Source organism: Canis aureus, chromosome 8 (genome assembly GCF_053574225.1).
Source record: "Canis aureus isolate CA01 chromosome 8, VMU_Caureus_v.1.0, whole genome shotgun sequence".
Classification (NCBI taxonomy): domain Eukaryota; kingdom Metazoa; phylum Chordata; class Mammalia; order Carnivora; family Canidae; genus Canis; species Canis aureus.
In genome coordinates this window covers 23040790-23053386 of record NC_135618.1, presented here as the reverse complement: position 1 = coordinate 23053386, position 12597 = coordinate 23040790, and the positions used below count along the sequence as shown (strand labels likewise).

At 40.4% G+C, this 12597-nt stretch overlaps 1 long non-coding RNA gene across 1 annotated transcript in view; it reads left to right on the top strand.

The window, feature by feature from the left end:
* The window catches only part of LOC144318492 (uncharacterized), a 53601-nt gene that overhangs the window by 6935 nt on the left and 34069 nt on the right, over nt 1-12597 (top strand). The gene's annotated exons all lie outside the window — the stretch shown is intronic.

Sequence of the window (12597 nt, the reverse complement as noted above, 5' to 3'; positions counted from 1 at the left end):
TGGTTTGAGCTTTTGATTAGAGTTAACATGATCTGACTTATTTTTAATAAGATCACTTTGGCTGCTGCGTTGAGAATCAGATCAAAGAGGGGTAAGGATGGAAGCAGGGAAGGTAGGTGGGAAGCTACTGGAAAGATTAGGAGCAATGGAGGTGCAAGAAGAGCTCAGATTTTTGATATGTTTTGTGAGCATTTCCTGACAGATTGGAAGAACGAATATGGGAGAAAGAGGGGTGGCAAGGATGACCCCATGGTTTGGGCCTGAACAGTGTTGACAATGCTATGGCTGCAAAAACAGCCATTGGACCTAAATGTTTAGTGGTGTAAACAACAGCAACATTGCTCACAAATCTGCAGTTTGTGCAGGGCTCTGAGGGAACAGCTTGCTTCTGCTCAATGTCAGTCAAGGCAGCTCCAATGTTGGGGGCTAGCTTCATCTGGGAGTTTGCCCACTTGCTTATGTGAGTTGATGCTGATTGTTGGCTAAGGTTGGGCCATCTACATGTGGCCTTTCCATATGGCTGCTTGGCTTCCTCACACCATGATGGCTGGGTTCCAAGGTTCCAGTTGTGAGTGGCTTCAGAGAGAGAGAGCTAGGTAGAACCTGTACCAAGTTATTTTTCCCCAAAAGCATTTTTAAAATTTTAATTCTGTTATAATTAACATACACTATTATATTAGTTTCAGATGTACAATATAGTGATTCAACAATTCTATGTTCCTCGGCACTCATTGTGATAAGTGTACTCTCTTAATTCCCATCACCTATTTCACCCATCCCCACCCACCTCCCCTCTGCTAACCACCAGTTTGTTCTCTATAGTTAAGAGTCTGTTTTTTTTGGTTCATCTCTTTTTTTCTTTCTTTGTTTTGTTTCTTAAATTCTATGTAGGAGTGAAATCAAATCATTGTCCTTCTCTGACTTATTTCGGTTAATATTATGTCCTGTAGATCCATCCATGTTGTTGCAAATGGAAAAATTTTATTCTTTTTACGGTTGAATAATATTCCATTGCATATATATATATACCACATCTTCATCTAACGATAGACATTTGGGCTGCTTCCATAATTTGGCTATTGTAAATAATGTTGCAATTAAACATAGGGCTGCATGTATCTTTTTGAATTAGTATTTTATATTCTTTGGGTAAATACCCAGTGGTGGAATTACTGGATCGTATGGCAATTCCTATTTTTAATTTTTTGAAGAACCTCCATACTGTCTTCCACAGTGGCTGCACCAGTTTACATTACCACCAACAGTACACAGGGGTTTCTTTTGCTCCACATCCTTGCCAACACTTGTTGTTTTTTTGTATTATTTATTTTAGCCATTCTGACAGGTATGAAGTGATTTCTTTGTGGCTTTGCTTTGCATTTGCTGATACTAAGTCCTGTTGAGCATCTTTTCATGTGTCTGTTGGCCATCTGGCTGTCTTCTTTGCAGAAATGTCTGTTCATGTCTTCTGCCCATTTTTTAATTTTTTTTGTTTTTTTTGGCATTGAGTTGTGTAAGTTCTTTACATATTTTGGATACTAACCCCTTACTAGATATGTCATTTGCAAATATGTTCTCCCATTCAGTAGGTTGTCTTCTAGTTTTGTTAATTATTTTCTTTGCTGTGTGGACGTTTTTTATTTTGATATAGTCCCAATAGTTTATTTTTGCTTTTGTATCCCTTGGAAGGCAGATCTAGAAAAATGTTGCTATGGCCAGAGAGATTACTGCTTCTGCTCTATTCCAGGATTATTATGGTTTCAGGTCTCACACTTAGGTCTTTCATCCATTTTAAATTTACTTTTGTGTATGATGTAAGAAAGTGGTCTAGTTTCACTGTTCTGCTGTAGCTGTGCAGTTTTCCAATACTGTTTATTGAAGGGACTGTCTTTCTATTGCATATTCTTGCCTCTTTTGCCAAAGATTAAGTGACCATAGAGTTTTATGGTTATCTCTGGCCTCTTTATTCTGTTCTATTGGTCTATGTGTCTATTTTTGTACCATTACCATACTGTTTTGATTATTGGAGCTTTTTCGTATATCTTGAAATCTGGGAATGTAATACCTCCAGTTTTGTTCTTTTTCAAGATTGATTTGTCTATTTGGGATATTTTGTGTTCCATACAAATTTTAAGATTATGTGTTCTAGTTCTGTGAAAAATGCTGTTGGTATTTTGTGTATCAAACTTTTGACATCATCATGGAAGTCTTGTGTCACTTCTGATACATGTTTTTCATCAAGGCAGTCATTTCTGCCAAGAGTTGGAGAAAAGGAAATAAACTCCATTTCTTCATGGGAGAGTGCAAGAGCACATGAGAGTGGATATATTATTGTGGGATTCTTGGAATATAAAATTTGCCACAGAAGAAATAGCTATCTACTGACATGAGGAAAACTACAGACTGAGAAGTTTGGAGTGGGGTGAGATCAGAAGCTGGTGTCAGGAGTTTGAGATAATTTTGACATGCCCCTTGGACTTTCATATGGAGAAATCAGGCAGGCAGGTGGATATGTGAACTTAGAGGTCAGGGAGTACCATTAGGGTCTAGTTAATATTTAAAATCAGAAAGGCAGATACTATGGCCAAGGAAGTGAGTGTAGATAAAAAAGAATGTGACCCAAGCACTGAGTTCTGGGGCAGCCAGACATTTAGTAATAAGGGAAATGTGCAGGTAAGGGGGGACCAGGGAGATGGTTTGGTGCCCCAGAAGCCAGGTGAGAAAGATGTCGAAGGAGGAGGCAGTGAGCTCACCGTTGTTTTCAAAGTCTTGCAATTTATGATTCTGTGATGGTAAACACCTGAAAAGATATTATTAGTATTCCTACCTCAAGCTGTTAGGTTCTGTCAATCCAAATTTACTCCCATCTGCTGGACCAGAAGCTTCTGCAGGGCAAGGATATTAGCTTTAGTCACTCTGGACCCTCTAAGGAATTATCATGGTGTTGCCCACACAACTGATTCTTAATAAGTGAGGGTGAACAAAAATTGACAACAAAGAGAGACCACAAGAGTTAAAATACCTTAAAAGGGCAGTTATAAGCTTGAGGAAATAGTTGGTTCTAATTATTTATGGTAGTTGTGTTCTATAAAGTTTCTGTGAACATTGAATTAGTAAACACTGAACCATTGCTCCTAGTGGAAATACGAGGTTAGATTCCTGCCAGCCTCTGGTCACAACAGTTGCCTCCACCCATCAATGCACAACCTTGTTTTATGTATGTTTCTGCTTAAGGCACTTTATTATATACTGTTGATTCATCAACATTGAACTCATGGCCAGCAGCACTGTAACTCAGGCCTACGCAGAGCTTGTATAACACGTGTAATCTCCCCTAAGGCCCCTTCCAGCTTTGTGCTTAGGAGCACTAGCCAGCACTTCATCACATGCTTGGAGCCACTTTACACCATGAAATCACCAACAAAAGTCACTAAAATATGGAAAACATGACACTAAATAGACCATTAAAAAGGATGTTTGTTTGTAGAAAGAATGGAAACAAAAAGGTAGAGCACTCCTTTGTTCGAACTCAGCTGCCTTCCTTGGACCTCAGCTAGAAAGGAGTGCATTGAGTACTTCAACTTTTTGCTGTCTCTCATGACCCCAGAAGGACAGGGAGGATTGACTTGGGGATAACAGTTACATTCCAGCCAGTAGACATCTTTGCAGATATGGAATCTGTGAATCATGAAGATGAGTGGATCTAATTTGTCGTAATCTGAATGTAAAGAGCCAAAGAACAAGGATCTGGGATGCCTGGTGGCTCAGTGGTCGTCTGCCATCGGCTCAGGTTGTGATCCCAGAATCCTAGGATTGAGTCCCACATCAGGTTCCCTTTGGGGAGCCTGTTTCTCCCCCTGCCTCTGCCTCTGCTCCTCTCTGTGTGTCTCTCATGAATAAACAAATGAAATCTTAAAAAACAAAACAAAAACAAAAAACAAGGATCTTCTAGCTTTTTCTCTGTACATCTATTTGAAAGGGATTGTAACTTCTGTATATTTTAACTTTCAAGATATCGTTATTTGGGGCTTAACGCCTTACACAAACAACTCAAATTATATAGTTTGATTTGAAATCAGATTTTATTACTTTAAAAATGGCTTGACATTTCTGAGTCTCTTCACTTTGGTCCACATGTTCTTCCTATATTCCCATAAAGTGGATGGTCTGAGGAAGTTTTTCTATTCAGGCATCAAAGTCATGGAACAGAATAAGTTGGCATACTCATTTAACACTCTTGGGGAAGACAGGCTCCTCCAGAGAGAGACCGTGTTGCAGAGTCTACCTCTACCGTGGCTCACAGCCAGTAGAATCCCACCGTAGTACAAAGGTGTTTGCCTGTGTAGGCTTTTAATACTGAGTCCGTGGCAAAGTTCAGAAGTTCCCTGGAAGACTCAAAACCCCATGAATGGGCCAGGCAGTTGAAAGTTGGGAAAAGTACAAACTAAATAGTATTTATGGAGATTGAGCCAGATAGTACTGGCATTCCCAGGAGAGGCGATCACTTCTCTCCCAGAAGCTGCCGTGAGCTTCCCATGAAAGAAAAGTCAGATTTGGCTTGACAGGAGAAGATACCTTTGGTTTTATTTTATTTAATTCATTCATTCATTCACTCATTCACTCATTTTGGTTTTAATAAGCAATTTCCGAAATAGCTAAATTTAAGAAGAAAATGAAAAATAAAATGAACAGAAAAGTGAATTCCAAATTCCTTTAAAAATGCCCTTCTGATTTTTTCATGGAACACTTTTTTTTGTACAGCTAAGGAAAAGCGAACTCATCACCTTTTCTGGTATCCTCAAACTATTTGGTTTCTGATTCTTAAAAAAAGTTATTTAGCTCATAGAAGAGTGACATGGCTGGCTGCTCAAATACCCACTGGCTGCTCAGAGCTAGGGAACCTTCTGGGGAAGCTTAAGGGCAGAGCCGAGGACATGGCTCTGAGTCCAGTTCCTGTTGGAAGTTGCTGCAAAGCAAGTGCAGGATAACGTAGGGACTCTCTGGGAAACAGAGCAGCATCCACCTTGCCATTAGGATGATTGGCTTTCTTCCTCCTCCTCTTTCCTTAAAATGTTAAGTCCTCCCGCCAAGGTAATATCTGGGCTTGTGCAGAAGCAAGAAGTGAGGCAGAAAGCCAGCGCACTTGTTTTGCCTAGAGGTTAATCTTGAACTCTCAGAGGAGCACTTAATATCCTGTGGAAGCAACACCCTCCAAATACAGCAACCCTGCCATTCTGGGAGCCAGACTGCCATTGCTGAGCATGCCCAGTCACGAAAGATTTTGGAAAAGGCCTTTGAGGAAAAGGCAGTCCCAAAGTCCATCCACTCTCCTTGGGCCAGAGAGCCGGGCAGATTAAGGAGGAGGCAAGGTTTAAGCTTTAAAACTCCACTGGAATAAACTAGAAATGCGATGTCAGTTAACTAAGGGTTTCACTTCCAACTGTTCCCATGGAACTCAGAGGATCCTTAATGCCAACTTCACCATTGCCATTCTCCTCAGGGAAGCCTTCCTTTTTGTGATGTCTCCATGCAAGTGGTGGGCCACAGTGGCAGGGGACCTCAGACTCTCCACCACCTGAGTCCACATGGAGAGGTCACAGACAGCTGACCTGGGAAGCAGAGTAATGCACAGTTCCTAAGATGCTATTCCTTGGCAATGAGGGGGTCTGTTCTTTCTTCCTTCCTTTCTTTCTTTCTTTCTTTCTTTCTTTCTTTCTTTCTTTCTTTCTTTCTTTCTTTCTTTCTTTCTTTCTTTCTTTCTTTCTTTCTTTCTTTCTTTTCTTTCTTTCTTTCTTTTCTTCCTTTCCTTGTTTTAGATTTTATTTATTCATGAGAGACACACAGAGAGAAGCAGAGACACAGGCAGAGGGAGAAGTAGGCTCCCTGTGGGGAGCCTGATGCAGGACTCAATCCCAGGACCCTGGGATCATGCCCTGAGCCAAAGGCAGACATTCAACCACTGAGTCATCCAGGTATCCCGGTTCTTCTTCTTCTTCTTCTTCTTTTTTTTTTTTTTATTACCTAAATGATATACCCTTTAATATGTCTCACTAAATGGTCTGGCTTAGAAAATTGCCCACCATAAGTATATGTAGCCATTTCTCATTTTGAATTATGAAGAAAGAAGTATACAATTTTCATTCACAGAAGTTTCTCACCTGTGCTCATGTTGAACAGATATGCTTTCAAGGAGAGCAACATTATTGACTGTCTTAGGAGGCCTGTTTCTGTCTGGCCCTCCTGGTCTGACTGTTACTGGGTTCCTTTACTATCCTCAATGGCTAGGGGTGGATGATCAGAAATAGCACGTCTGGTTTACAAAAGCCAAGCATTCCAGTGAGTGCTCTCTTGCTCTCAGGCTAGGGTAATCAACTATTATGCATTTTCCTGGACTCAGAGTGGTCAGTGCTAAACCCAGGAAAGTCCCTGGATGAGTTTGATCACTTTATTTCAGTGCGGAGGGAAGCCAGCAGAGTAAAGGATTTGTCAATGTGGGCTCAAGCTGATTGCCTGGGTTAGGACCACTCTCCACGATTTAACTTGCCATGTAACCATGCTCCACTTACCCTCCCTTCTCCTCAGTTTCACACCTAAACACTGGAAAAAAATAACATCTACCCTTTAGGGATGTTGTGAAGCCAAAATGAAATAATTATGCACATAGGAAGGGCTCATGAGTGCTGGCTATCATTGCTGTAATTATTACAATTTGAAGATACAAAAGAAGCAGTGAAGCCTGTGGGGAAAACAGCAACTGGTATACCTGATGTGAGCCCAGAGCTATCAAGAAATGGTCAAATAACATTCACGATGGCTTGAGGGGATGAGAGAGTGTTGGATTCTGTTCTTCCTTTTGGAAGTTGTTTATCAAAATGGATTTTACTTTGAAAAGTTTGAGTGCTTTATAGGGGCAAGTTTCCATTATCTGGAAAATCCAGACAGGTGGGTTTCTTGGAGAGGGGAGGCACAACTCTGCCATGCTCAAGGCTCTGCAGACCTCTAAGTGTCCTCGATGGGGCATCAGACAGCACAGGGGTGAAGGGAGCCTGTGGTTTGTCCCTCCCGGGGCATGGTATCAGGCTGCAGACCCTTGGCATATGCTGTGGAAAATCCTCCCACACTGGCACTGGGGCTCCAGACACATGTGTTTTAGATCAGTGTTAATAGAGTCGGCTTCTGAGGCTCTTACTTCCTGTCATTTGGTCTGCAGAATTTTTGCTGAGTCATTTGACCTCATGCATCTTCTGAAACGGTAATCACCCGACCAGAGGAAACTGTTGTGAGCACACAGCTTGTCAAAAACCTGATCCAACCAATATGCCCAGATCATATACTGCAGTGCCCTGCATTCAGTTAGGGTCCTGGAACTCACTGGGAGCAGTAGGGCCCAGCTTTGTCCACAAAGCATTGGCTTTCTAGCGGGAAGGACAGGTCCATGTCCTAGGACTATAAGCCAGACATTAAAAAGTTTTATAAGCAAAAACATAAACTATGTGACTGGGTAGCACAGAATAATTCATTCTGTCTGGGGAGAATTGCAAAGGAAGGCACACGGAGCTAGGCTTTGGAGACAAAGCAGAACATGCATGGACAAGACAGGACAGGAATATTTGGGCAGAGGGTGTGTAGAAGCCAGAAAACGTGTGCAGGTTCATGGCATCAGCTCGTGTACCCAGCATGTTGGACTGGACCACAGGAAGCACAAAAGGGGGTTTGGTGGAAGAGCAGTTGGGCCAGCTCATAGAGGACGGAGTGAATGCACGACTGCAGAGTCAACACCTGCTTCCACATGAAGAGGAAAGGCTTTGGGGCCAGGGAGTGGTAGGATCACAGCGAGGGCGCCTCAGAAGAATGCCTTGGTCAAGGAGGGAGTCTGTGGGCAGTTATACGTAAAGGGCAGGAAGACAGGACAGGGCAGGGGGCTTAGTCATGTATGCAGGTAAGAGCTGATGAGGCCTGAACTTTGGAAGTCACAGAGAGAATGTAAAGAAGGGAAGGGAAGACACTAAACGAAACTCTGGGAGGCAGAAAGAGAGGACTGATCTCCATTTGTCTACGTCTGAGCTCCACTGTGGGAACTGAGCGGGGAGGGGCAGCAGGTTGTGCAGCTGAGGGGAAGGGGGTTGGTTAACCTAGAGAAAGGGCTGGTCCACACTTTAGTGATAGCTCATCTGTACATGAGAGACACCGGGCACAACTGTTTCCTGATCTCTTCCAAAAAAGGCTCAAGTTAAGATCTGGAGGGTATAGAGGAGATATGAAGAAAGAATATGCAAATGGGGAAAGAGAGGCAGAGAGCAGGAAGTGTTTTATATTCAGGATGGTTTTGTTTCTGAGCCTCGATCTCTGCGTCACTTCCTGAACATGGGAAGACATGCTTCCCTTCATCTCCCTTACTGGAAGCCATCTCAGTCCCTCCTTGGTCAGCAGTTTCCTCTTTGAACAGAAAAGTCAGCATCACTGTTACTTAAGGGAAAACCAAAAAGCCCTGGATATGAATTCACCTTTGGAAATAGCTGTGCAAAATTCCTTTGTGAATTTAAAATCAGTATATGGGACATAACAGGTATAATGGGGTTTGTGATGGTATTAACCATCAAAATCAAATCTCCTGAAGCGACTCATGACGGAATGCCACTTCAAAGCAGCTTTGGCGGGAAAAGGGGCATATTGTGAGATTATGGGGGCATCTGCACTCACCCAAGACAGGGAGTCACTGAGAGTCACTGAATGCCAAGAGCTCCATTCAGTCCTGGCTTCTGCTTCTCCCAAATCGGTGGTCTTCTCTCTGCCTGCAGGTTGACCATCACCAGCTCAACCACCACATAGCACCTGAATGACCTGTGTATAGGTTACAGACAAAGCCAGTTCATGTCTATCTTAATTCCAATTTCCTGGGGACTCCGTTCCACCTGGGTCAATAATCTACGTAGCTCAAGAATAGCTGCTGAAAGGCATGCACTGCTGGGCAGAGCAGGCGCAGTTCTCAGGCCAAAGGGTCACGGGCTAGACAGCCACCACCTGAAGTCCCTTTAAAAATCATGACAGGTCAAAACACTAATCTTGCCTGAGTCTGTGGCAGGTAGGGTGTTTAAAATGCTGAGACCAGGAATATGTTAATGAAGATAAAGAACTTCTAGCACAAAATCACTGAGAAAAGTCACCATCTAGAGTGGTAGAATCATATGATGCAATCAAGTTATCTATTAATGAGGTCACCCATGAAAACACTGACCAGTCTTTGGCATTCTTGAAACTTTGGAAGAGTCAACCAGTCATTACTCTTCTGTGAACACACAGGAGCTGCCACTTCTGAAGCTTCTTCAACCATCAGGTTGTGGCAGCTTTGTTTTAATCATGTCACTTCCCTTCTCAGAAGTCGTATGTATTTCTATTTCGTCATCTTAAGCTTTTTGTCAAGAGCTTCAAGGCCCATACCATCACATCACACCACATTCCATCCTAACCCATTCCTTTTCATTCTTGTTGCTCGTATGGAGTTTCGTGTGGTTTCACCTCTAGGTGGGCTCGTATGGAGTTTCGGTGGTTTCACCTCTAGGTGGGCTATAGTGTACATTCCTCTGTCTCACCCCTGAAGATTCTGATTCTGGGCCACAGGAGTCTGTATCTATATACACACATGCATATATATATACATATACATATTTATACAAACACATATATACATATTTTTAAAGATTTATTTAATGAGAGAGAGAGCACAAGTGAGCATGTATATATGGGGTGGAGGGAGGGGCAGAAGGAGAGGAGAGAGAGAATCCTAAGCAGGCTCCACACACAGCATGGAGCCAACACAGGACTCCATATCATGACCCCAAAATTATGACCTGAGCTGAAACCAAGAATCAGCCACTTAACTGGTACCCCTGTATGTTTTTCAAAACTGTATTTATTTTTATACTTAAAAATGTATTTATAAAAATATACAGCCACCCAGGTGCCCCTGCATATGTTTTATATTTTTTAAAAAATATATTCTATATATATAAAATACTTACATATTTTACATATACATTTATATTAAAATTATTTTAAAAATACATATTTAGATATAGATTTTAAAAAGCTTTATTGAGGTATAATTGGCATACAATAAGCTATTCATATTTAAATGTACATTTTGATAAGTTTTAACATATGCATATGCCTGTGAAACTATCACCAAAATCAAGATGGTGAACATATCCATCAACCTCCCAAACTTTCCTCATGCTCCTTTGTCACCCCCACCTCCTGCCTTTCCCTTTTGCCCTGACCCCCTGGCCTTCTATCTCCAGGCAACATGCAGTTGTGAGAAAAAAAACAAGAGAGTGGAAGCATGAGCAGGGGGAGGGGCAGAGGGAAAGGAATCCTCAAGCAGACTCCCTGCTGAGTGTGGAGCCTGATGCAAGGTCTGATCCCCCTGACCCTGAGATCAGAACCTGAGATGAAACCAAGAATGAGTTAGACACTCAACTGACTGAGCCACCAAGATGCCCCTGCATGTTTAATTTTATAAAATGCTTCCAAACTGTTTTGCAGATTGGCTGCACTAATTTACATTCCCGTCAGCAATATATGATCCAGTTTTACCAAATCCTTGCCAGTATTTAGTATTGTATTTATTTTTTATTTTAACCATTCTGATAGGAGTATGGTGATATCTCATTGTTGTTTTAATTTGCATTTCTCTAACAGCATTTAATTTGAATATCTTTCAGATGTACTTACTTTCCATTGATAGCTTCTTCAGTGAATTCATATCTTTGTCTTCTACCTATATTGATCTTTTTTTTTTTATTGTTGAGCTTTCTGAGTTTTTTTTATATATTCTAAATGTTAGTCCTAATCTTTTGTTGGATATATGGTTTGTAAATGTTTTTCTAACCCTGTAGCTTGCCTTATTGTTCTCTTGAGTCTTTGATAGAGAAAAAAAAAAAAAAACAACTTTAATTTTGATAAAGCCCCATTTATCAGTCTTTTATAGATTAACTTCTGGTGTCAAATCTAAGGTCTCCTTGTCTGGCTTTAAAAGGAGATTTTCTTCTTCTTTTTTTTTCCCTAAAAAATTTATAGTCTTATTTTTTACATTTAAGTTTATAATCTATTTTGAGTTAATTTTTGTGTAAGGGTTAAGGTATAAATCAAGTTTTATTAAAAAAAATTTTTTTTTTTTGCCTATGCATATCCAATCGCTCTAGCAATATTTGTTGAAAAGGTGATCTTTACTTCCTTTGAGTTGCTTTTGGACAATTGTCAAAAATCAGTTGGGCATATTGTGTGAATCTATTTCTTGGTTCTCTGTTCTGTTTGATTCCTCTATGTGTCTACTCTTCTGCCAGAAATCCATGCTGTTTTGATTACTTTAAATGTATAGTAGGTCTTAATATTGGGCAAAGTGATTCTTGCCACTTGTCTATCAGGATTATTTTAGCTATTCTAGAGTGTTTGCGTTTCCTTATAAATTTTAAAATAAGCTTGTACATATCTACAAAAATTTTTGCTAAGATTTTTATAGAAGTTACATTAAACCTACCTCAACATCATAAAGGTCATGTTTGAAAAACACATTGTTAATATCATATTCAATGGCAGAGTCAGGTACAAGGCAAGGATGTCCACTCTTACCACTTTGATGCAACTTAGTACTAGAAGTCTTAGTCACAGCAGTCAGACAACAAAAAGAAATAAAAGGCTTTCAAATTACTAAGGAAGAAGTAAAGCTTTCACTATTTGCTGATGACATGATACTATATATAGAAAGCCCAAAAGTTCTACCAAAAAACTACTAGAACCAATCACTGAATTCAGTAAGGTCCCAGGACACAACATCAGTATACAGAAATCTGTTGCATTTCTATGCATTAATAATGAAATGGCAGAATGAGAAATTGAGAAAACAATCGAATTTTCAATTGCACCAAAAGTAATTAAATACCTGGAAATAAACTTAATCAAGAAGGTAAAAGACCTGTATTCTGAAAACTATAAAACACTGATGAAAGGAATTGAACACAACACAAACAAATGGAAAGGCATTCCATGCTCATGGATTGAAAGAACAAATACTGTTAAACTGTCTATACTACCCAATGCAACCTAGATATTTAATGCAATCTCTATCAAAATACCAATGGCATTTTTCATAGAATTAGAACAAATAATCCTAGAATTTAAATGGAACAAAAAACCCTGAATAACCAAAATAATCTTGAAAAAGAACAAAACTGGAGGTATTAAAATCCCAGATTTCAAGATATACTACAAATCTGTAGTAATCAAAACAGTAAGGCACTGACACAGAAATAGATACATAGATCAATGGAACAGAATAGAGAGCCCAGAAATATGTCCATGAATATATGGTCAAGTAATCTTTGGCAAAGGAGGCAAGAATATGCAGTGGGAAAAAGACAGTCTCTTCAACAAATGGTGTTGGAAAACTGCACAACTACATGCAAAAGTGTGAAACTGGACCACTTTCTTCTATCATCCACAAAAGCAAACTCAAAATGGGTTAAAGATCTAAATATAAGACCTGAAACCGTAAAAATCCTGGAAGGGAGCACAAGCAGTAATTTCTCTGACTTAGGCCAT